Source organism: Dermochelys coriacea, chromosome 4 (assembly GCF_009764565.3).
Source record: "Dermochelys coriacea isolate rDerCor1 chromosome 4, rDerCor1.pri.v4, whole genome shotgun sequence".
NCBI classification, from domain to species: Eukaryota; Metazoa; Chordata; order Testudines; family Dermochelyidae; genus Dermochelys; species Dermochelys coriacea.
The window spans coordinates 61,702,121-61,727,276 of NC_050071.1; the positions used below are offsets into that span (position 1 = coordinate 61,702,121).

At 39.4% G+C, this 25,156-nt stretch overlaps 1 long non-coding RNA gene across 1 annotated transcript in view; it reads left to right on the forward strand.

Annotated features, from left to right (window-relative positions):
• The first annotated feature begins 13,392 nt into the window (after nt 1-13,392).
• The window catches only part of LOC119855237, a 29,424-nt gene continuing 17,660 nt past the window's right edge, over nt 13,393-25,156 (forward strand). Inside the window, exon 1 of the long non-coding RNA XR_005292795.1 lies at nt 13,393-13,534. This is a non-coding gene — a long non-coding RNA (uncharacterized LOC119855237). The remainder of the gene's footprint in view (nt 13,535-25,156) is intronic.

Consider the following 25,156-nt stretch of genomic DNA (forward strand, 5'->3'; position numbering starts at 1 on the left):
CATCTTTTTAGACAGGGACGTTGTGTTGTGGTATCAAGTAATATGGGAGTTAATTTATTCAGAAAAAACATGGAGAAAGTAAGCAGGCTTTCAGATGTCAAGTCAGAACAAAGCTTTTTTTGTGAGGAAAGTTAATGCACCCTTAGCACTTCCAAGGCATCACACTGTTCAGTATTACATCATCGATACTTACATTTTGAGTTCTGTATCACTGCTTTTTCCTGGCCTATGAAAATAAGTTAAACCTAGATAAAACCTGTATGTACTTTAAAGACTTACAGTTGGGTAATAACATTTTAATAGCTACTTTCTTGTCCATCATTTATCATCATTATAATATGTCTGTCAACAAGAAACTGTTTAACAGAATTCCATGAGGAATTGCCTAATGTTTAACTACCACATTTGGAGACAAGGAAAAGACAGGGCAAAGAAGAAGAATTTTAAAAAGAGGCTTTTAAATTTAATTTCTGTCTGTCATCATTCTCATTAGCAATGGGACTATTTGACGTTCCAGTTCAGAGCATGTGAACAGGGCTGCTGCTTGTCTGTCACAGTGATTAATGTCATTGGTAGGTAATAACTCAATAACATACATGGAGTCATACACGAAATCTTCAGAAGCACAGATTCAGAAAACAATTATGGAATAGAAACCAAAATTACTGCAATGATGATATTCTGTCTTTAGGTGTTGAAGAATCAGAATGTTATGACAGGAGAATATGTTGAACCAGAAGATTCAATGCAATTGACAGAAAATACACTGGTATGAAGATACATTACATTTAATAATTCATCTCCCTTCATTCTCTGCTCATTTTGAATTGTTTTCTTCACCACGAGAACCAGCTTTTCACTTTCCTCTGCATATTCTCCAAAAAAAGAAAGAATAACTAAATCACAGTAAAACAAAGCATAGCAAACTTTTTAAAGTGTCTGGTACAATCTGTAGTCCATTATCATAAATGGCTAGGTATATGTATTAAAGCCACTGAATCCAGAATTTTGTGCTGTGCATGTTACCAATATGATAGCTCACAAAGGATCGAATCCAACACCTATTGAAGAAAAATGAAAGATTCCCATTGATTTCAGTGGGTTTTGTGTCAGGTTCTAAGACATTTGACTTAGACAATAGATTCTAAAACAATAGAAAATCAGAGACATACACCCTTTTATTTCACTCTTAAATAATTCCCAGAAGTATTCTGTACTTCACTCTGTAATTTACTTCATCCGAGAAGTGTTCTGGTTGTGGGGCCTAACCTAAAAGGAGGGATTAACCTCTATAAGGAGAGGACAGGATGGGTTACCCACTGTTATTTCTCTCTTCCTAAAGGAGCGATTTCTTACGTTACTCTTGGCCTTAAGAAACACTTATCTGTGAATTACTGTGCCTGATGGGAAAAGTGTACAATTATAATTCATGTCACTTGACATTGAAATACTATGGAAATATCTTTGTTTATTCATAAAACATTAATGTAGAGTTAAATAAATAATCAGACTATATTGAAGGATGTCATAACTCACTCTCTGGCAGATTAGACAAACAGACCCTACTAAAAATTTGCACCTGATCAGGACACTTCCAGTTTAGATTTCACTTAGAGAAAGGTAGCACCCTGAAAAGATTGGCAAGTGTTGCAGGATATAAATTGCATGAAGTAAAAGTAAAGGATTAATGTTCACTTGGTTCACCATCAAATCCTCCTTCCATTTCTTATGCAGCAGGTTGTTTTGGGGGTTCTTGTTAAACAGTATAAGGCTGTACGGCTTCCCCACTTAAACCTTCATAACCATTTCACAGAAGCATAACAATTAATGTAGATGTATCTACAATATAAATCCCATTTAGAGTTATGATTATAATTACTATTTCACATTTGAATATTAATAATGTTAATATTTAGCTCTTACACAGATCCATAGAACTTACAGCAGTTTATAAAGGAAAATGGGTATTGTTGGCCCCATCCTTGAAGTGGAAACTAAAGCACAGAGCAGTGAAGGGATTTGTTCAAGATTGCAGAGCAGATCGGTAGCAGAGCCAAGTCTCAAGTCTTTCGACTCCTAGGCTAGTACCCTAGCCATTGGACTGTGATGCCTCCTATTTGGTTTAGTGAATGTAGATATATAATAAGGACTTGCTCTTGATCTCATTGAAGGTCAGTTGCTGAACTGCTATCACATAGATGAATATGTAATGCGCACAAGTAGTATGCCCATGTGTGTGGGACATTTATAATTAAGGCCCTACTGACCTTGCAATATTGAAGAAAGTGCAGATTCTGCAATATTAGGCTTCTACTGCAGGGCTGACACTGCGGCTGCATAGGGCTTAGAATGGGAGTGGGAGCCGCTGCTGTCAGCTCCGGGTGGCCGCTGTCAACCTCGGGCCCCCACTCTCAGCCCCAGATGGCTGACGGCATGAACCCCTCTCTCAGCCCCATGTTCCTGCTGTCAGCCCCAGGCGGCTAACAGCGGAAAATCAGGGAAAAGTAATAATCAACTTTATTACCACAAATAATAAGGTCCATTATTACTTTTCTGCAATTTTCCATGCTTGTCCGCAGCTCAGCTGCAATTTTTTGTCAATCATTCTACAATTCAAGTAGGGCCTTATTTATAATAGGATTTTGTATAGTTTGTAGTTGTGTATACCACAGCATATGTAATTTTTAGTTGTTGAATTCTACCTTTGCTATCTATGCTAGAATGCTGCTGGCTATAACTCTAGGTATTAATTCGGAAATATACTGCATTGTGTGTCAGTTAAGGTTGGCCTAAATATAACAGACCAGCACAAAACCACCATATACCAGAGAGAATGTGGCAGAAGAGATGCCAGTCTTTCAGCACCACCTTCCTTAACGTGAGCACATGTAGCTTCACAGCACTGTGTGTGCAAGGGCTAGAAGAGGTGAGAGGAGTCTGGTCTGTTTGTGGTGGTGCGGACATTGGAATTTGGGGAAAGCGGTGCTAGAAGGACAGCATCCCTACTGGGACAGAATTAGGGTTCTGGTATGTTCTCTTTGGTGCACGGTGTGGGCATGCTTGTGGAGAGGGGGTGTGTGTGTCTGGATGGAGGAGTGGAAGGTATGCCCTATTGGCTGTCCTTTTCATTTCCTTGGTTTTGCATTAGAAGATTCATTTTCATTTTTGGGCTTTGTCAAGTTCAGTGTTGCCTTTGTGTTTGTTTGTCACTGTCATTTGTTATGTGGCTGATCCAGGTTCTGGTTTGCCTGTATGGTCTTTGGGGAAGGGGAGGGACACAGGTAGCCTGGGCCAGGAGGGAACTTGGTGGCCCATTTTTAATTTGTTCTTATTTGACCAGCTGCACCAAATAGTTTAATGACTATTTTTGACAAAGTAATGGGGCACTTTGCTGAAGCTCCTGTTCTTTATGAAATTGTTCAGTGATTTTAGTACTTCCACTCCCGAGCAAGTGGAACAGTTTCATGGAGATCCCATCCTGTGTCAGAACAACGCTACTGTGTCAAAGATCCTGGTCTTCAACCAGTCTACATTCTTTTACTGAAGATCTTTTTCCTGCATAAACCACAAATAGATTAGCAAAACCCATTCCCCGTGCACTGTGTAAGCCCTTAGTTTCAGATGCAAGGAACATTACTGGGGGATATGAAAAAGCAGTGTGCGTTCCTCTCCTAAATTGTTCAAAAAAGTTTGCACATATTGTGTCTAAGAACGGAAGTAGCCAGCGCAAATAATGCTCTTTGCTGGCTAACTACAGAACATAAGGATTCAGTTATTACAAATATTGCTAATATGTTTTCCCATTAATAATTGTATAATCCTAGAGGTCCAAGTATCAGAGGGGTAGCCGTGTTAGTCTGTATCCACAAAAACAACAAGGAGTCTGGTGGCATCTTAAAGACTAACAGATTTATTTGGGCATAAGCTTTCGTGGGTAAAAAACCCACTTCATCTGAAAGCTTATGCCCAAATAAATCTGTTAGTCTTTAAGATGCCACCGTATTCCTCGTTGTCTCCTAGAGGTCCATACTCTCACTATGTCCACTTTTTGTCTTTCTACAGTTTCTACTTTTGATGCTAGAGGGGCCTAAACAATCATGAGACTCAGAATGCAAAACAAATGTAAGGCCCATTTTAATTAATTAGAACTTGCAAACTAATTAGCAGATTTACTTAAAATGCCTCAGACAGTTCAGACATTATTCAGACTCTGTGCAGAAAATTTAGACCAGATACACTAGATCAGTGGCTCCCAAACTCTTTTTCTCCAAGGACCCCTTCAGCATCTGACTAAATGTCCTGGACCCCTTTCATTTCTGGTACTACCAGACCTCTCACGCATGGTGTGTACCAAGTCACACTGTGGGGAGGACACCAATTCTACTGTAATTTCACACAGTGCATGAGAGGTCATGCTATGTGAAGGACTCCATCTGGAGAACAAAATGGCATCCTCCATGCAGTGAAAGTGCTGGAACATCATTGTGGTGCATCCAAGTGGAAGCTGGGTTAGTACATTGAGATGCTGTACTGTGCCTTTGCACTGTTGAGTGTAGCTAGCCACAACATTTTAAAGCCTGGTCAGAATTAAACAGCCTAAAAATTTTTGGCAGATCTCTGAGCACCTTTAGGAACTCGTTTAACTTCTTTCCCCATGTCCAGACTGAAAATGAAATACCTCATATGCTGCAAAAATATTAAAATAGGTCATACAATTAGGTAATTCATTAGTCACACATCTCTAGCATTTAATATACTAATCAAATGCTTAATAACATAGTATTCACTTGGTAAAGTACGTCTCAAAAGGATGGAATTAGTGCATACTTGGGAAAACTCTAACAATAAAAATCATGCATAGTTTAATGACTATGTAACAAATTGGCCACATCACCTGCACATAAATTCAGCTAAAATAACTAAACTAATTAGATAATAAGGCATAATTTATAAGCATAAATACAAAGGTCTTGGTCAGGTGAAGAAATGTTACATATTAGATCTCAAGTGTATATAGTTCAAAGAAAGAATGGAAGTAGCCAGCGCAAAGAAAGAATGAAAGAATGGAAACCGAGACTTAAGGCTAAATCTCCATATTTTACTCACCCTTGTGCCTTGGTACTATTTTATTATGTATGATCTTTATGTAAGATCTCCCAATGGCTGTAGAACCTGGGCAACATGTCTGACTTATATAAAGGGTTATGAATGAAATGTCACTCTTAAACCATGAAAGCAAAGACAAACATTCAGACTTTGGTGGACAAATATTTTTTCCATGCAGCATGCTACACTGCACATTATAGCACATGGAAAAATAGTTTTTCAAAAGGTTGTAATTAGCACTGATGGACATTTTTATTTCATTTCACTAGGAGGCGTATCAGAATTGGTGAGAGAAACACTCTAGAGCCTGGTGGTTAGGGCACTTGTTTGGGATGTGTGGGTGACTCAGTTTCAAATCCCTGCTCCATCGATTGGGGACTTGTTTACATGGCAATTTAGTATAGCAAGCTGGGGTATAAATCTATGTCACTCTAGCCTGCCATGCAACACCTGGCTGCGTGGACCCTGCCAGCACCCACTAAAAGTTCTGTAATGCACTTTGATGGACACACTATGGGATTTTTAGTATAGGGTTGCAGGGTGCGACACTTTCTTGGGCCCCCCAAACTATAGGTCATTGTGTCACACTCCTGCCAGAGTAAGAGAGATTTCCTGGCACAGACTTTGCCTTGAAGATAATTCTTAGTACCCCCCAGAAGAGCACTTGAGTTCTCCTGGAGTATTCAGCCACTGTCACCGGACACTCACAGAAATGCTCACAGAAATTTCTTGTTTACACCACTCATCCATTTCAACAGTCACATTTTTGTGGAACAGATCGTTTTGCCTTTGCTTCTTTTTTGTTGCCCAGCACTCAGCACCCTAAACTAAAACTGGATGAGCCATCGTTTTAAAGACATTCCCCTTTAATTCTACTGGTATCTTCCTGTCACATCCGATGAAGTGAGCTGTAGCTTACGAAAGCTTATGCTCAAATAAATTTGTTAGTCTCTAAGGTGCCACAAGTACTCCTTTTATTTATACTACCCTACTTATCTAGTTCTATTTGAGCCAGGCATTTTATTATCCTAGCTCTAATTTTGTCCTCCATTGTCCTGGATTCTGGAACCCAAATATCTGAAACTTTTGCATTTTCAGTACTATCTTTTCATCTAATTTCAAGGATAATTCTTCAGTTGTTCACAGTATTGAATTCTTATGGAATTAAAAATACCTAATCTGAATGGTTGTATTATTTTAAAATATATAATCTTGACAGTTGAATGTAAAGTAAGAGTGAAAGATTGCCTTTACTGTTAGACAGTGCTGAAAAATGGGAAGTTTCAAAGCTGTTATAAATTTTTTGTTGTTGTATTTTAAATAAATTATTGATTAACTGAACAGTTGGTTAAACACTGTTAAATGTCATTATTCTCATTGTGGGTGAAATTTTAACCCCTAAGTGATTTAGAAGCCTAAGTCTCATTAAAACTTAATGAGACTTAGGCTTCTAAGTCCACTTAAGCACTTTTATAGAACTTCATGTTACAAGACCTTTTGAAACTTTTTGATTGCCATGGTTGCTGAATAGAGGAAGTTTATTCATTCAGTCCTACTTTAATGAAGCAAACTGGCTCCAACAGGGCAATGTCAAAGGGCCAAGTTCCGTGTGTTGTGCATAACTTTGATTTACTCCTTGGTGCAGTGGCTACACTCTGCAGGGAAGTGAAAACTTCCTATGCTCTACATTCCATAGGCAGTACGCAGCACAGTACATTGATGTGCACCAGTCTGAATAAACTATTGGATTGGCTGTGGTAATGTGTGGGCTGTCAGAAATAGGACCCCCTGCATGTGGTTCATGATACACCAACCATATTGATCACAAAAAGTGCAGGCAGTTAAAGAACCACTATTTGAAGTATATATATATATAAGCAAATGTATACCATGGAATTCTCACAGTCAGTTAGGAAGAGGAACAGGTGAGAACTGTCTGATACTAATGTACAAATTACTGTAAGCTATGATTAACTACAGTTACTAATATACTGAAGGAAGTAAAAATATTTGGGGAATATTCAGATGGTAGAGAGATGCTAGAGAGAATTTCTGTACAGCAGAAAGCACCTGAACTATACAACAATATATTTAAAAAGTCTGTTTTGAAGGTGTTCAGGGAGCCTGGTTTCACTGGTTACCAATTCTCCTCTCTGGCTGATACCCACCTCTCAGCAGAGGGCCCCCACAAAGCCTATGCAGTTCACAAGTCCCACTTAAGGCCTAGGTTGAGGGCTGAAGTGGAAATTATTGCTACACAGGCTCTATGCTGGCCTTCTGCACATGAGAGAATTTTACCATCTATATACATGTAACTCCTGTCTACAGATCTCAGGAGAAGTTATAAACACATAGGATGAGAATAACTTAAAGGTGTAATTTACCTTTGGATCTGAGATGAAGCAGACAGTAATGGAAATACCTCAGTAATTAGTTAAATTTAGTAGATTTATTTAAAATGACATACCAGTAAGTAAACAGATGGAATTATATAGTGATGTTTTCTTTGCAGATAAAATAACTGAGCGAGTCAATGGCCAGTGTTTAATTTGTATTGAAAGAGGTGCCGGCGCTCAAGCAATTTTTTTACGTACACAACTGACGTAGCAAGACCAGAGATGCTGTGGCTATGAACTGCCAAGCCTAGAGGTGCCAGGGCTCAGCCCTGGCAAGCTCTGGCACAAATTAAGCACCATCAATGGCTCACCTGTTAATCCCCTTCACTGCCCTGCATGAGGTTTGTTTTTTAGAGTGACCTCTGGGATTCCACCCAACCCCTCAGGATGGCGGGTGAGGCAAAACCAACACATTGAGATGCCTGAGGTCTCCTCTACAAAAAAATTTCTCCTTTAATATTTATAGTGTAATTTCAGGTCCCTCTAAAGAAGCCTATAAGGAAGTCTGAATTAGCAGAACTGTTTTATTTGGATGTTTTCCACTAGGGTCAAGGACTCTGAATGTGGAAGACTCCAGAACTCTGGCATCTCTGTTCAGATGAAACCTGGGTTTAGGACTTTAGATCAAATATCACCTGGGGACAAGCTTAAACATCTGTATGTGTGTTAATTATTTATCTGCCCATAGTTATATACCATACTCAGAAGTGAGGTGAAGGTATAAACTGGGACTGGGAGAGGAGTGAGAAAATTATGATTGAAACTAGCCTGATAATGAGCATATCTATAAATCCACCTGCAAGAAAAAAAAAATCTCTAAGCTCTTTATTTGAAAAAGAAACATTTCCCTTTAAAAGGCAGGGAAGAAAGGGCCCTATTAAAAATAAAAGAAAGAAAAGAAAACCTGCTGATTTAGCTGAGCAGAATGAAACATACCCAGCAAAAACGAAGAAAGAAAAAAGAAAAAACTAAAATGTTAGCAGAGCTTTGATTATTGGCAGCAGAGGGATATTAGCCAACTTATAATGGATTGTCAGATTAGGTTCTTGTTTGTATAACTTCCCAAGTTCCTTTTATTGAGTCAACATCTTGCCATCTGGGATGGAGTGGAAAGAACATTTTGTTTAAAAAATAAAATAACTTTAAAGATCAGTTAAATTTGTTAGTATTATATGTGAAGAAATGAAGTGTTTAAAAGAAAAACATACTTTTCTGAGTAAAACGTTTGTTTTTGTTCTTTACACATCTAAGTTTGAGTTCGTTTGTTAAATGACCTTTCATTATTAAATCATAGAGGTTTTCCCCTATAAACTTAAAAATATTGAAAAATATGTAGCATGAAAAAAAAATTCTCCCACTTGGAATTCATTGGATTTTTGTGTGATATTTTTAACCTTTGGGTGATGAACAAGAACGTGTCCTCAGAAATAACTCTAGGGATAACTGTCAAGACATTATACTTGGGTAGCATGTATAGAATCAGCAATCATGTGTCCAATTGGGTACATGGCTGCACTTTAACATTTTCAAAAGGTAGTACTTGGTATCAAATAAACTGTTGAATACTGAATTGGAATGCATGGTAAGCCTGGACACATCTTCAATAGCAAATGCTATTGGACTTCCAGTGTAATTAGTTGTGTGCCAAAGTCCAGTCATATTTGAAATCAATGTCAATTAGGCACCTAAATACCTTAGAGAATATGAGCCATTTGATGGATTTATGTGCACAAGAGCCATTGGCATTGATAGGAATAGCATGTGCATATCTAAAACTGAGTATGGTCCCATGTCAATACATTTGCATATGACCATAATTATGATTTATTTAACACTACGGTAGGAACTGATTGTGGGTCTATTCGAAAGCCCATTGAAGTCAATGGGTAGATACCTATTGACTTCAATGGACATTAGATCAGGCCCTAATTTCTCACTTTCCTAATCCAAACATCTGATAATTCTCAAAACAAACCTGGTAGCTTTCCCACTCCTCTCAGCAAAGCTTTAATAGCAGGGAATTGTACTGCTTTTTTCACACTGTTAGACTTCATCAGTTTTAATGTAAGACGTGGTACAAAAGCCTGGTGCTGGCTCTCTGCACACTAGTGAATTTTTTCACCATGGAGAGCATACAAACATTTGGCTTCTGCTCTCCTGCTGGGAGCAATGTAGACAAAAGTGGATAGGAAAGGACACAGCAGAGGCAGGTGCAAAACATAAACCTCTCATGTGCCAGGACAGAGATTGTGCTTCAGGGAAGTAGTTTCCTTTATGCTCCTTCTGGGGTGGACTGACTCTATATTGTTCTCTTACAAGGCTTGATTTAAAAGTTCCATGGAGAAGCACATACTTTTCTATTATAATCTAAAAGTAATTAGAGTAATACCCATAGCACCCTATTAGTTTCATCCATTTAAATTCCATCTATAAGAGTAGTTTCTATATTAGTAAGATTCTATGTATGTTCTTATATCATGGTTGCATGCTTATTTGCTAATTTAAGAAGTTTAGTACACCATACTCTATCTCTGGGCTATTAGTGAGACATAGGAAACTTCTACTTTGCTTTCTTTGTAGTGTTTTTTCTTCCACTTAAAAACAAGTTGGGGGAAAGAGATTTAGTTTTGTATTAATTTGAGATTTTTTGTTGTGCTTTAGAAAATTACCTTTGTTTTATTTTAAGTGAAAAGCAATCACCAGTGGCAAACTACATAAAACAAAAAAGAAATGAGGTACAGCAAAGAAATATAGTGTAAGACATAAAACAATGTAAATCATTATAATATACACATATGTATTTACCCTACAGAATTATATTTTTCACCAAGCCCGGTCCACAATACAAAGTACGTATTCAATTGGGATAACTAGGCTCTAGTGTATAAGGATGGAAGTACGACTTAAGTCTCAGCCGAGCCTTTACCGTAAGGCCTTATGTGAGATTTCTGCATTGTGGGGAATTTTGTCCATAATAATTGTAACTAACTAGATATGTGCAAAACCAGCTAGTTCCTCTTTGTGTAGTTACCTCTGCCCTGTACTGGCATGTTTGGTTCATCAGGGTTTGCACTTTCTGAGATTGGTTGATTAGGAATTTGTGGTTCCTGCAACACTGAGAATGACAAGAAAATTCGTGTGAGAATTAACAACAAAATAAGAGACTTTTCACCTCCATTCCTTCAAGGCTTTGGCTACCCTCACTTCCCTTAAATGGTAGGTAGCCACAAAAATGTTCTGCAGTGAAATAATTTACAGTGACACACAAGACCATATTTGCAGTAGATAGTGATTATTTTTTGTGCATCTGCTTTTGCATATGCAATAATTGTAGGTGTTTCACAAATAGAGCATTTACATCTGCAGATGGATATTGAGCCTCATTTGTGGATACACCACAGTAATAGAAATGCAAATAAATAAGCAAATATGTGGGCCTCTGTGATTGGATACAAAACCCTCACAACTGGGCAATATAGGTTTAATGAGCTAATGTGGCCTCACCATGCCATATCTGTGAGAGATGTCAGGCCATAAGGGAGAAGCTTAAAAGGGGAAACCCAGCATATATGGTGGTAGAGCAGAGCTCCCTTCTCCACCCCAGTGCCTGAAGAGAGGGTTGATAGAAGGCAGGAGCATCTCAGGTAACTGCTGCCCTGGTAGCTCTCCAGGAAGGAAGGGAGGGAAGATGGGCCCACCTCACTTTTGAGGGGACTATTCCTCTATACTTTGGCTGTGAACAGCATTGGATGCCATAGCTTGACAAGCTCTGTCTGAAGGAAGAGAGCTTTACCGCAGTCATAGGGTGATTCGTTTGTATTAATTCCCCTTTCTCTTTTCATTGACATTCTGGAAGGGGTGAATTATCTGAGACTCAGCTGGAGAGCTGAGCCTCTTATGACTAGAATTTGGTGGGGAAACACCTGGATGTTGCTGAGCAGAGTGCTGATGCCCAGCCCTGGGGAAGGAACCCTATTGACAACCTCATGTTGTAAAAGTTTAGACTTAACATTGAAGCTTATGAGTAATTTAATTGCCCATCCACTGACAGGAATGAAGACCACTTACACCTCATTTAAAGATGCTGGGCCTGAGTCTCACCGGCAATAGGTCCTCATTACACTCTTCTGGCAGTGTAAAGGGGCCTAGGTATGGGTGGAAATATAATTTGCACCCCTATTAAGGTCCCTTACACTGCCCATTCAGTGTAAAGGGGCCTTGGTATAAATGAGAATTAGGCCCATCGCTTGTCTTTCCAGTCTTTTCTAGTCAGCACTACATCAGCTTACTTTGAAAGTTTTCTTTATGTCCATAAGGACTAAACACTTAATCCATTTTTAATGGACAGTTAAAATTTGAAGGCATCAGAGTGATGGTACAGTGTACCACTGCACATTTAACTTAACTTAACTTAACACAAGTTAAGGCATGCCTATTTCCCATAATAAAGGTGGAGTCTTCCACTTACAGCGGTTGTACTTAAAAAGATTTTATCACCTGTATTATTGGTGTTCCCCAATACTTGAATAGGAAACCTTCAACAACACTGTGGGGGAGGGGGGCGGGGAAGTGAACATAAGGTCTGATCCAAAGCCTATTCAAATCAGTGCAAAGATTCCCTTAGATTCCAGTGGACTTTGGTCCTGCCTATAGTTCCTAAAAGTGCACTTAGTAAAAGTTATTTTAAGAATATATTTATATACTGAAAGGATATATTTATGGAAAGTTTTATTGCAGATACCATAAAAACTGAATTAAGTTTGAAAACCTAATTGGAAACCTATATAGTAGTTAAACCACAACAACAGTATTGCATGCATGAAGAAAAAGTGAAAAGAAAGAGTAACAGCTATAATCTTTTGAAGTTAGATGCTCTCATGTACCACAGCTAAGAACATATCAGAATGTGGTTTGAGGTTTCAAATTTTTGTGTTGGGTACTAGTCTGAGGAAAAGGTGAGTCATGAGAAGGTCAGAGAAAAGTATTCTCCCAGTAGACATATTTTAGAGTTGGAATCATGGATTCCTTTAGTAGTATGAAAATCTCTTCACTGCTCTTAGGTAGTGTACCTAATGAGAGGTTTCAATGTAGCCTGTGCCTCTGGCTTCTCCAGTCTTTTTCATGTGGATCCAGGTAAAAATCATTCCCAAAATGCACCTGTACATTTAGAAAACTGAACTTTCCTCCTCATGTTAGGTATTTTATGGCCCCCAGTAGATTGTACATTTGGCAAAGCCCCAGAACCCCGTATCTAGTCAGAGCTGATCAATATGTGTTTCTTGGCAATAAATATACAAACCAATGCTCACCTGGCCTTCTAGAGCTGCATGCCAGGCTATTGCCAACCACGTTCTGTGCCAGGGACAGAAAAGGAGTAGTGTTTGGGAGGAGGCTTGAGAAATTAAAAAATAGGAAATAATTTGACCTCAACATGATCTCTACTACATGGTGATTCACGTACTACCAATGTGTAGACTCTCAAGTGAAGATGAAGTCTCTGCAAATTTAACTGGGCAAAGTGTTCTTGAGATATATAAATCTTCAACCTATCTGCTCTTGGCAGTTTTTACATTACTGAACCAAATCCAAATACTTGGCTTGTTTATGGTGTACTATTATTTCAGGGACTCCACAGTGCCTGGGATGGAAGAGAACAATCATCCAGTGTATTCTAAGATGAAGGAAAACACACAAGACTGGGTTTGACCTGATTTGGGTCTGTTGCTGATTCAGATGACAGCTGAGGATGTCAGAGACTTGCTGGTCTTCAGGGTTCAGTCTGTGATGGATGGGCTACCCCCAGCTGATCCTAATTGGCTGGAGATCAGGTGGCTTAGTTATTAGCTTCAGCTGGAGATTATCAGAAAGAGCTGGGTGAGCCTACTTGGAGAAAGAGATGGGAAATGTTTTCTCTCTGAAACAATTTGAAGGAAAGCTGAGAAGATGAAAGGGAAGAAGAGCAGGCTAGTTACTCCCAGGCTGAGCTGGAAGCCTGATGAGAGGCAGGAGCTGTGATGAGTCTGCACCCCTGGGTAAGAGGAGGAATATGTCAACCCCTGGACAGTGATGTGCATTGAGGTGCAAGAACCAGGGTTTGTGTGTGTGCAAACTGTTGAAGGTCAAGGACTGCCTGCAAGGAAGAGGCCCCTGCTGAGCCTGGTTGGGATGAAGATTCAGTTTTTAATATTTGTTAGATTTTATTAAAGGACTCTGGGGTCCCAGCGGGGCAGGATTTTGTAAAGTGGTCAGGCTACCCCTATGCTTGGAGGAGGCTGAAGAATAGCGTGGGGGAGGGAGGGAGGGAGCCAGAGGCAAAAATTGCTGCAGCAGCGCAGCTATATAGGAAGGAATGTATTGAGTTAACAACATTGCCACTGGGAGGCTTAGGCTACCTACCACTCATTAATGGAGATACTATTTGGTTCAAGATTCTAGGCAACTGGTACCCAACTCAAGTCAAATCAATTCCTGAGTGTTTTACTTCCCATATCCCCTGAATGACTTTTCTCTTCCAGCTCTCATTCTCTAGGTGCCCTTCTCATTGTCCTAATTTCCTGTAAAATTATACCAATCAATATGTTCCATACATAACAAAAGCATATGCAGCACATATAACAAAATATTTACACCATTTAGTGCCAATCATTTTCATGTGACTGTTCAAGATCTTGTAAATTTACAAGTAAGCAAACTGTAGGTGGCAACTGTGGACTGAGCCTTAGGAATCGGAAACTAGGGTTCTCTTCCTTTTACCTCTGCTATTGATTTGCTGTGTGACCTTTCATCAGGTCCTAAATGGTGTGGCCAACTCCTGAGGCAGTCAATGAAAGATTTATGGCCTTCCCTGAACCAAACCTTTAATTGCTAGTAAGTCTCAATTCCCTCCTCTGTAAAATATGGATCATAGTGCTTGCTTAACTGCTCTTGTAAAGTGTTTTGAAATACACAGATGAAAAGTGCTATCTAATGGTGAAATGCTTTCTTGTACAGAAAGCCACTACTATGTGCTATTAAAGTCTTGCTTAAATGGGACTTAATGGCACATAGGCCAGGTGCTGGTCCTCTGTTCACAGATGACATCACCCTATGTGCACAGTTTAATACTATTTATTCTGTTTCAAGTTTTGAAATGCAGAAGTCTCCAACAGTGATATGTGCCTGCAGCTTTTAATTTCATCTAACAAAGTTTTTTAGTGTAAAAGTTTCCTTAAGTGTTTTCAAAGGCCTGCTGAAGAGGAGTCCTATTATTGCAGACCTTGAAAGGGAGGGATGGGCAAACTATGGCAGGGGAGGCTGCATCCAGCCCTTCAGATGTTTTAATCTGGCCCTCGAGCTCCCACTGGAGAGCAGGGGCCGGGGCTTGCCCTGCTCCAGCACTCCAGCCAGGGAATGGGATCAGGGGTTGGCCCTGCTCCGCATGGCTCCCAGAAGCAGCAGCATGTCCCCACTCTGGCTCCTAGGAGCAGCCAGGGGGCTCTGCATGTTGCCCCCGCCCCAAGCGCGACCCCTGCAGCTCCCACTGGCTGGGAACCCATTGGCTGCAGGGGCAATATGCAGAGCTGCCTGGTCACGTCTCTGCGTAGGAGCCAGAAGAGGGACATGCTGCTGCCTCCGGGAGCTGCTTGAGGTAAGCATTGCCCGAGCCTGCACCCCGTCCCCCTCCTGGGCCCCAAACCCCTGCCCTGATCCCTTTCCCACCCTCCGAACTCCCCTTGGTCCCAGCCCGGCCATCCTCCAAACCCCCAACCTCTCAGCCCCAGCCAGAGCCCTCACCCCACACATCTCCAGCCCCAGCCTGGATTCCCCTCCTGCACCCTGAACTCCTCATTTCTGGCCCCTACCCCAGAGCCTTCACCCCCAGTTGGAGCCCTCACCTTGTCCCACACCCCAATCCCCAATTTCATCAGCATTTATGGCCCGCCATACAATTTCCATACCCAGAGGTGGCCCTCAGGCCAAAAAGTTTGCCCATCCCTGCCTTAGAAGGGCCTCAAGAATGGAGGCCACCTTAAGGGCAGTGGCTGTAATTAGTCCTGGTTTTGGCATGGCACCTACAAGAGGGAAATGCTCCAGAACACCTCTCTTGTGTGTGTACTACAGCGTGGCCAGCGACAATCTGTTTGATAGTAAATAATGCTGTTGATGCATAGTAAGGAATAATATCCAGCTTTCCGTCACAGAAGAGCTAACATGAGGAAAAAGCAATAAATTATCTTATCCACTAAGGATTTATCTAGACATGGAGTTATTCCAGAACAGCAATTAAAGAAGAACTCCATGTGTGGATATCTTTTGTCCAGAATAAGAGTGCCTTTTTATGAACTAGCTTATCTAGCTTTGGAAGTAGATTTAGAAAAAGGCACTCTTATTCTGGACTAAAGGTATCCACACGAAGGTTTTTCTGCTTTAAATTCTTTCCCTAATTTATTCTGGAATAATTTACGTTAGACAAACCCTAATAAAGTCACTTAGTTATAATCACTGAAGTGAACAGATGTAACTCTGAATGCGATTTAAGTCAGTGGCAAAACTCCCATTTTCTTCAGTGATGTCAGCATTTGGCCCACAGAGCCTGTTAAGTAAAAAGGTGCCTTTATTGCACAGTTCCTCTTCAGAGTAGAACTGTACTTTGAGTCTGTTCTTTCTAATTTACTCTCAGCAAAGTTTGTGCACTCACTGAAGTTTGAGAATTTCTCACAGGTGGTTTGCAGAATTGGGGCACGTTCACTACTAAGCATACACATGGTACAAATATGCAAACTAGATACCATTAACTTGAGTTTGATAGAGACTGGGCGTGGCTGGGTCATTAGACACATTGAATCTACTTCCCCATGTTAGGATACCTAACACCTTCTTGTCAACTGTCTAAATGGGCCATCTTGATTATCACTACAAGAGTTTTTTTTTTCTCCTGCTGATAATAGCTCATCTTCATTAATTAGCCTCTTACAGTTTGTATGGCAACTTCCACCTTCTGTGTACGTGTGTGTGTATATATGTGGACAACCAAGTCACATTGCATTACTTTTGAAATTAATATATTTCCTTCTCTATATGTATATATTCTTACTATACGTTCCATTCTATGCATCCAATGAAGTGGGCTGTAACCCACGAAAGCTTATGCTCTCATAAATTTGTTAGTCTCTAAGGTGCCACAAGTACTCCTTTTCTTTTTGGGGATACAGACTAACACGGCTGCTACTCTGAAACATGATACAAATAGGGCACTTTGTTCAGAATACACACAAGTTCATACTTGTACACTATCATATATGTAGCTTGGGTCATCTAAGCTCACAAAAGGATATTTAAAAAGAAAAGGAGTACTTGTGGCACCTTGGATACTAACAAATGTATTGTATATCTGTTACTGGTGGGTGCTGGAGGACTATGGAAGCCCTTCTTTTTCTAATCTAATATCTTCTGCTAGTTTATTTTGGAAATGTACTAGGTCTCCAGTGAGACCTTCTAGTAGTATTTCGTGGAATGACCTTCATATACCAGTACAAATACCATATGACTGATATTATTATGCATAATAAATGTATACCTCCAGTCAAGCTGAAATTATTACATGAATCTTATGTAGGGGAAATAGGTGAATATACAATTATACACAGAATATGCCATTTTAATTAAGCTCTATTTGTTGCTAGGATTTTATGTAAAGGATTAGGAGGGATAGCTCAGTGGTTTGAGCATTGTCTTGCTAAACCCAGGGTTGTGAGTTCAATCCTTGAGGGGGCCATTTAGGGATCTGGGGGAAAAAATTGGGGATTGGTCCTGCTTTGAGCAGGGGGTTGAACTAGATGACTTCCTGAGGTCCCTTCCAACCCTAAGATTCTATGATTAGCAGTTATGCGAGATCATGAATGTTTTATGTAAAATTTCAAATTAAATATTATGTAGGGAAAATAACTGTATGCAGGTTGAGAGATCTGCTTAAAACATGGCAACATTACAACATGGTTACAGTTTGCAGTGTAGTTGAGAAGCACCCCTACTATGAATTTGTCCTCTGATTAAATCATAATTGTAGTGTAGGTGAGTCCTAATTATAAGGATTGTACATGGTGTTGCTCTAATTTAGAGGACTAGGTACACTGTTTCAATAAGTCTTCGAGTATTAGTAGGCAACTAACTGCTGAAGCATTGTCTGCATCTAGTAGTGTGATTTCTCATGTCTGAAATTTAGAAAGAGGATGTTGTCCATCTGGGGTACTATATAAAACCAGAAATATTAGAGCAAGTTTAAACATTTTCCCAAAGTTATACGCACAGTAATATAATTTCAGGCTAAATTAACCTCATCCAGTTGCTTCTGGACAACCAAGTCACATTGCATCACTTTTGAAATTAATATATTTCCTTCTTTCTCTATATGTATTAAATTGCTTCCACATGTATTCCATATTTAACAAATTTATCACAGAAGTCTTATTGTCACTTTAAATTACTCTGCAATTAGGTCAGACCCAGGGTTCTCAGACTTTCATAACCTGGATCATATTTTAATAGTGTGTTTCGTATACACCCCCCGTCCCATCTGTGATTGCATAACATTCCTATGGCAACTACAGCTGCTGCCTACATGGAAACATAAAGTTAGTAAAGTATTTTATGCATTTCTAGCTCTCTAAATGCCATTTAATAGCTGAGAATGAGGAGCCAGAACTGTGTGACCAGCCAGTTCTACACCTACCCCCCCCCCCCCCCCCGCCAACTGTTCGGTGGACTATAGTTTAGGAACATTGGGATTAGTCAACATCATTTTTGTATTTGAGTGGTACGTGCTTGTCTTCACTCTATTTTTTTTTCTGATTAGTAGGCCCTAACCTTTCTAGATGTTCCATGTCTCTCTCTTTTTGTGTGCGCGTGTGCACGGCGGAGCAGAAGCTGGAAGTCTAAACAGAAGTTAGGTAGCCCTCTCCCAGTCACAACTGGTTGGGTTGTAGAGCTCCACTGGCAATGAGCAAGGGACCAGAGGCCAGACACTGTAGTAGCATTTCTGAATAAAAATTTTTCAGTTTTCAAACAAAATATTTTGGTTTTCAGCAGATTTGATATATATATAACTTTACTTCTAAACTTCTGCAAAAAGAATGACAATGGTGATAGTCACAATAGACACTGCTTCCCACAGCTCCGGTTATCTGGGAACAGTGAACCGCGGCCACTGGGAGCTACGGGGTGTGGGGGCATGCCTCTGGACAGTCAATGTCAGCATAATGTGTCTCGGCCTGCAATCAGCTTACCCTGATGGGCCGCATGCGGCCCACAGGCCTCAAGTTGCCCACCACTGGTCTAACTCTTAGGTGGGTTCTGCCATCTAGCGGAATTTGTAACTCTGAGTTAGGTGCTCAGGCTGCCTGTACAATGCATAAGGAGAGTTAAGTGCCTAAAAATGGGATTCACATAATTGTGAATTGATCCAGGTTCAGAGCCCCACTCTGCCTGATGGCAAACAGAGACTTGAACTCGGGCTTCCCAAGTGAGTGCCCTAACCATTAAGACAGACCCATGCCAGGAAAACCTAATCTCACTTTTTGAAGCTGGTTCCTGGTGTATGAGATACTCTACCTCCTCTCTATTTATTTACATATTTGTGACAAAGCTACATGGGCTGGAGATGAGGGTATCCAGAGGATTATCGTAAGTGGGGTGGAGGGATCACTTATTCTCGGGCTAAGTAGCTTTTATTATTTGCTTTATTAGCTATGATATTCCCACAGTGCTCCCTGTAGACTTGTTGCTCTAAATATGGATTTCTGCTTTCTGCTTGCTACAACCTTTACTAGACTGGAAAGTGTCAGAGCATGAGTGTCACTGCTTCTAGCATGAGGTGGGCTGAGATGTAAACAAATGTATATTACCCTAGGGAAATTACTTCAGTTATCTTCTGTAGCTTTCTTTTATCTGAAAGAACATTTTAAAATGTTTCTCCTTTCCTGTCTCAAATTTGAACCTGATGTAGGGGGTTGAGATTGGGATGCAGGAGGGCAGGGAAGGACTGAGGGGAAGACAGTAATAACTGTCTAGGTTGGTTAAGAGTCTTACTCTTGGAGAATTTCTGTCAGAGGCAGGAAATGAGATTTCAGCCTTTTCACAGAGGTCAGCATGCAGGGAAGGATTGGAAGAGCTTGTGAAAGCAGGGGAAAATCATGATGCTCCCTTTTTAAAGAGAAGCTGGAGACCGTTTTGAAAAAATACGGACATCTAATGTAGAGGGTCAAGCAGGCAACTACAGACAGAGATTGCATGGCCTTGTGTTAGAAACACTGGCATCTGGAATCAAAGTGTCATTTAAATAATATATAAACTATTAAATTTCCTCATTAGTGCAAATAGCATTTGGAGGATCCTATCCCTATTTGAGTCGTCTTAGGATTGAAGTATGTACCTATCACAGTGATTGTCTATAGTGTACTACCTAATCCACTGAGCAGTGTATAGACTTTAAAAACCAACATCAACACACGACCTGGCCCAACATATTTTTAAATCTGATAGCTGCTCAGAAGTCTTTGTGAAATATCATTAGTGCAGTTGTAATTCGTCTCCATGTCCAGTTCTGTTTTTTTTTTCTTTGAATGGCTAGGGGGTATGTTTTCCCCCCCCCCCCCTTGTATCTTTCTACCTTCACTGAGCTGACTTTGAGGAGTTGTTCTCAGCTCATAGCAGCTGTCGGGAAATCCAATGCCATCTCTGTCTACCTCCCCCCCCCCCCAAGGGAGGGGGAATGGAATGAGGGAATGAACAAGAAATTCCTCTTTCTAAATATGCCACCATAAGTAGTTTTGCTATAGAAACTTATGCCCAGATGAGATGTGCAAAGTAAAGAAACTGCCTGCCTGGTAAGTAAATTGGTTTAGTCATGCTAGTTGTACACCATATGATCAGTTGGAATAACCAAACCCACTTTTAATCCTGAGCTTTCATGATCAGAACCTTCATTCATTACATTAGAAAAATGTACAATTAGAGCAATGTACAGCCTGAAAGATGAGCCTTATAATAAATATTTGTCTCCTCATGGACACTCATGAGTCCCACCTACTTTTGCATACGATTGTTCTGTTTAAAATCTATAAAGTTTCTGTAATAAAAGAAAAGATTGGAATTTGTTATAGTAAGTGGCAATTACCAAAGACCAGGAGTAAAATTTTATAGGCCCATAGAAAAAGGATGAAGTGTCAAGGCAGGCCAATATTGTCCCACTGAAGCCAATTATAAAGTTCATGGGGCTTATTGGGGATGGGGAGCTCTGTAGGAGGAGGGTAGTAAAGGTTCCACTAGAAGGTTGGTGGTCATTGAAGTCAAACTTCCAAATGTGCTTGCAGTGGTTAGCTTACTTCCAAACTCCTGCAAAAAAAACTATAGTGCTGATATTTGCAATATGCACTGCAGAATTTGCACAGCTCTAGTTCATTCTTTTTACTGGTACAGATAGCTTTTCTTCTATCTGTAGGAAATTACTTTCTAAGCCTTTCTAGTATTTAAAGCTAGCGTATAGCATAATTTTGAAAAATATATTTCCTTGGGCCATTATACACTGATTTTTCTTTCTGTATCTTTACAAAGAAAAGTACATGTATCTATGGTAACGAAATAGCATGCATAAGATATTACTACAGAATTTATATTAGAACTACAATTAAATCATGTTTAGGGTTTGTACTAGAGATGGTTTTAAAAAGTGGTAAATATTAAAGGGAGACTTTCAAAAACATTTTTTATTTTAAAGAACAATATTTTGAAATTTGACTCTTAAATTCTCCCTAGTTGTATTGCTGATTGAAAAGCCTGAAAATCTTTGAAAATTGTTGACCAAGCTTTTGAAAGTGGACATTTAATCAAAAATTGAATTGTTGACCTTTTTTGGTTAAAATCTTAATGGTCAGAAAATTTCCATCAGTTATAGTATTACATGCAGGATGTTATCTTACCAACATTCCATTCTTGTTGCCTAAAATGCAGATTTTAATTTTAGTAATTAATTTTAGTAGTTTTGTAGAATCCAAAGAACTAAATTAATGTACAGTATGTTTTTATTGTGGGGGAAACAAAGTATAATATAAATCTTTTTTTTTTTTTTTTTTTAAAGTTTTACTCACTGTTGTTAAATGTTCCCATATCAACTTCGTTTTCCTTCAGGGTCACACACTGATTGTTACTGTTGGGCTGCCATGAGTGCTGAGTCATGTATACACTGCTTGTCTTACACTGAAATGGCATTTCCAGAAATATTAGTCTGAGACATGTATTTCCATAAATCATAGAATTCAAGAGGATAGCAGGTTGGGGATGGTTTGGAGAGAGGAAAAGAAGACTATTGTGTTTAAAACAGTATTAGGAATCGAAATTTAGGTAGTAGTGCTAGCTCTACCATAGACTACATTTGTGATCTGACAAATCACTTACATCAACATTTCCAAATTTGGATGACTAAAATTAAGCCCTTAAGTGGCATACATTGCAGAGGCACTGCGCAGCCACATCTCATGCTGGCTTAGCACTCTGGTCCAGAAGTGCCTAAATATAGATGTGGGGCCTAATATTGGGGACCCAACTTCAAAAATATTGTGTTTTTAATCTCTCATCTGTTTCCTCAGCTGTGAAACGGGGACAATTCCTTAATGCTTGTGAAGTTCTTAGAGATCCATAGATGCAAGATCATTGTTTCTAATTTTCCATCAATGGGTCAAATCCTGAAGTTTTTACTTTCTTTATATTAAGACAAAACTCTTGCTGGGTTCTAATCAACTGTGAGTTGGCCAGAGCAAGGACTGAGTTTAAAATGGATATTTCCAAATATTCCATATCACTTCAATTTCCAGTATTCTTTTAAGTCAGTAACTCATCTATAGCACCAATAATTAATCCTCTACTGACAGAGTGAAAAATATTAGTCTCATGTTCTAATTCCCTTTTAAAAAATCCATCGCAGGGTGACTACTTCTGAAAGATTGTTGAAACTGAGAATAAATTCAGTTTCAACATTTTTCTTTTCCCTTACAGTCACTGCTGGGAAAACACATGAATGTTGTGTAATCATTTTTTGGATCCTTTTCAGTTTATGATGATGATGACAGTATAAAGACTTTAGCCCTAAATGGAATTTTTTTTTAATTCTGGGTATAATCTACTTTGATATTTTTATCAGTGTAGGCCAAAAACGTCAAAAGCCTTCTTTAAAACTGCATTCACAGAAAACCAGACACTCGTGCACGTAGCATATGCTCACACCAACTGTGTAGTTAGATGCCTGTATGGTCTGTATATTCAAGTGCTGAATCCAGTACAAATGGATTTTTGTGCATGCAATTTCATAGGCTCTGTTGCGGCCATTACAAAAAAAATGTCCTTTGTTTTTGTTTGAGTATTCTCAGAGCTACATCCAAACTTCTGTGTTTTGTTACAAAATGCGATGAAATTTTATGAATCTTGTCTTCACTTCCTGCATTTGTAGCTTTTTAAATTGCATTTTACTATAGTAGCATTTGCAAAATTTCAAAGTTCTTTCCCCCACTCACTAGTGGAACTATGCTGGTGAATTTTCATTCCAAAAGGAGGTAGTCTAATGGCTAAAGCATTATGCAGTCAGGTGTTATAAGTCTGTTCTTGGTTCAGCTCAGTTATTGACCAGCTGTATGACTCTGGGCAATCTAGTTAAGCTCTCTGCTTCACTCTTCCAATCTGTAAAATTGGGATGATAATACCTGCCTCACTGGATGTTGAAGTTTAATGTCTGAAAAGCACTTAAGAGATCCTCAGATGAAAGGCACTTAGTAAGTGCCAATTTTTAGTTATTAAAATTTGCTATTTCTCTTTAGATGCGAACATTCTGGCCAGTTCTAATTGTCCATTCTTTCTCCTCCTCCCCCCCATAAACTACTTTAGCTGCTTAAAAAAAGGGGGAGTTGTAACAGGCCCCCCTCAAATCCAAAGAAATGGAAATAGCATAGTGTACTTATAGCACATGAAGTGGAACAACTCAGTCATCAGCTCACTCTGTGAAGTGAAATTTTAATAGGAAAAAGGAACAAGCTTAAAAAACTGTCAACTAAAAAAAGTCTTAACTTTTTTTTTTAATAGCTATTTTTTGTACACTAGATCTAGAGGTCAGGGTTCTCCCTGACTTCCTTTTCCAAATGACATGGGCAGCTGTGTGGTATCTTGTTTTGGTTGCTTTGGTTTGTTCAAACCGAATTCTTGTGCACGCCATGCATGAAGTTGTGTGCATGCTCTGTCTCTGGCCTAGAGGTTATTATTAGTTAAGTTATAAAAAGAATGAGAATGAAACTGTATCTATTTCTTTGCTCGTCTCAAGTCTGTAAAATTGTGGTACACATGGGATGCAATACTTTGTGTTTTTATGACCACTTTACTTTATTATGGAGAAGAAATGTCAAACATCTTTATCTAATTTATTAAGTTGTACATTATCCAGATTTGGCTGATGATTTGAGCATTTGTCCTTTAACATATGATTTAGCAGAAAAGGAACAGATACCTACAGTATCTTCCTACATTATTATTAGTTTTGGAATGCCTTGTTGGCTTGTTAGTAATTCTATGGTAGAATCAGTTTATCCAGATGTTTAGGGTAACCATAACACTTAAGTGGTAACTATCCAATTCTATAGTCTGAATATACCACTGATTAATCTGAATCACTTCCCATAATAAATAAATAGCTTTTATTTTGTTTTGAAAAGTGATTTGGAGTAACTTAAGCCAATGTCATATGTCTACTTTTCTATTCAAAGGGGCCATATATGTCCCTTGATTGCATTGGCATTAACAACATAAAAAATTCCTCTTATGGAGAGCAGTATATTGCTTAGAATGACATAGTAAGGGTGCTGGTGATAGGATAAAGTATTTAACAGATAATGCTGATGCATGAGGCATGGTTACAAAACATCAAAATAATTGAAATTGAAGTTTTGTTTAAGCCAAAGGCTGGATGCTAGACTAGAAATCAAACACGTCTGTGTTTTATTTTGCCTTTTGCCTGGAAATTATATTCCTGTCCAAGTCAACAATTTAGTCAGCAACTAAAACAAAATATTTCTTTGATAATGACTGAAAATGTAGGTGCTGCAGCTGATTATCTGCTGGGAGAGCAATACAGCGGTGCATAGACAATCCAGGAAGTTTTTGGAAAGCGTAGGGGACAATTTCCTGGTGCAAGTGCTAGGGGAGCCAACTAGGGGGAGCGCTTTTCTTGACCTGCTGCTCACAAACCGGGTAGAATTAGTGGGGGAAGCAAAAGTGGATGGGAATCTGGGAGGCAGTGACCATGAGTTGGTTGAGTTCAGGATCCTGACGCAGGGAAGAAAGGTAAGCAGCAGGATACGGACCCTGGACTTCAGGAAAGCAGACTTTGACTCCCTCAGGGAACAGATGGCCAGGATCCCCTGGGGGACTAACATGAAAGGGAAGGGAGTCCAGGAGAGCTGGCTGTATTTCAAGGAATCCCTGTTGAGGTTACAGGGACAAACCATCCCGATGAGTCGAAAGAATAGTAAATATGGCAGGCGACCAGCTTGGCTTAATGGTGAAATCCTAGCGGATCTTAAACATAAAAAAGAAGCTTACAAGAAGTGGAAGGTTGGACATATGACCAGGGAAGAGTATAAAAA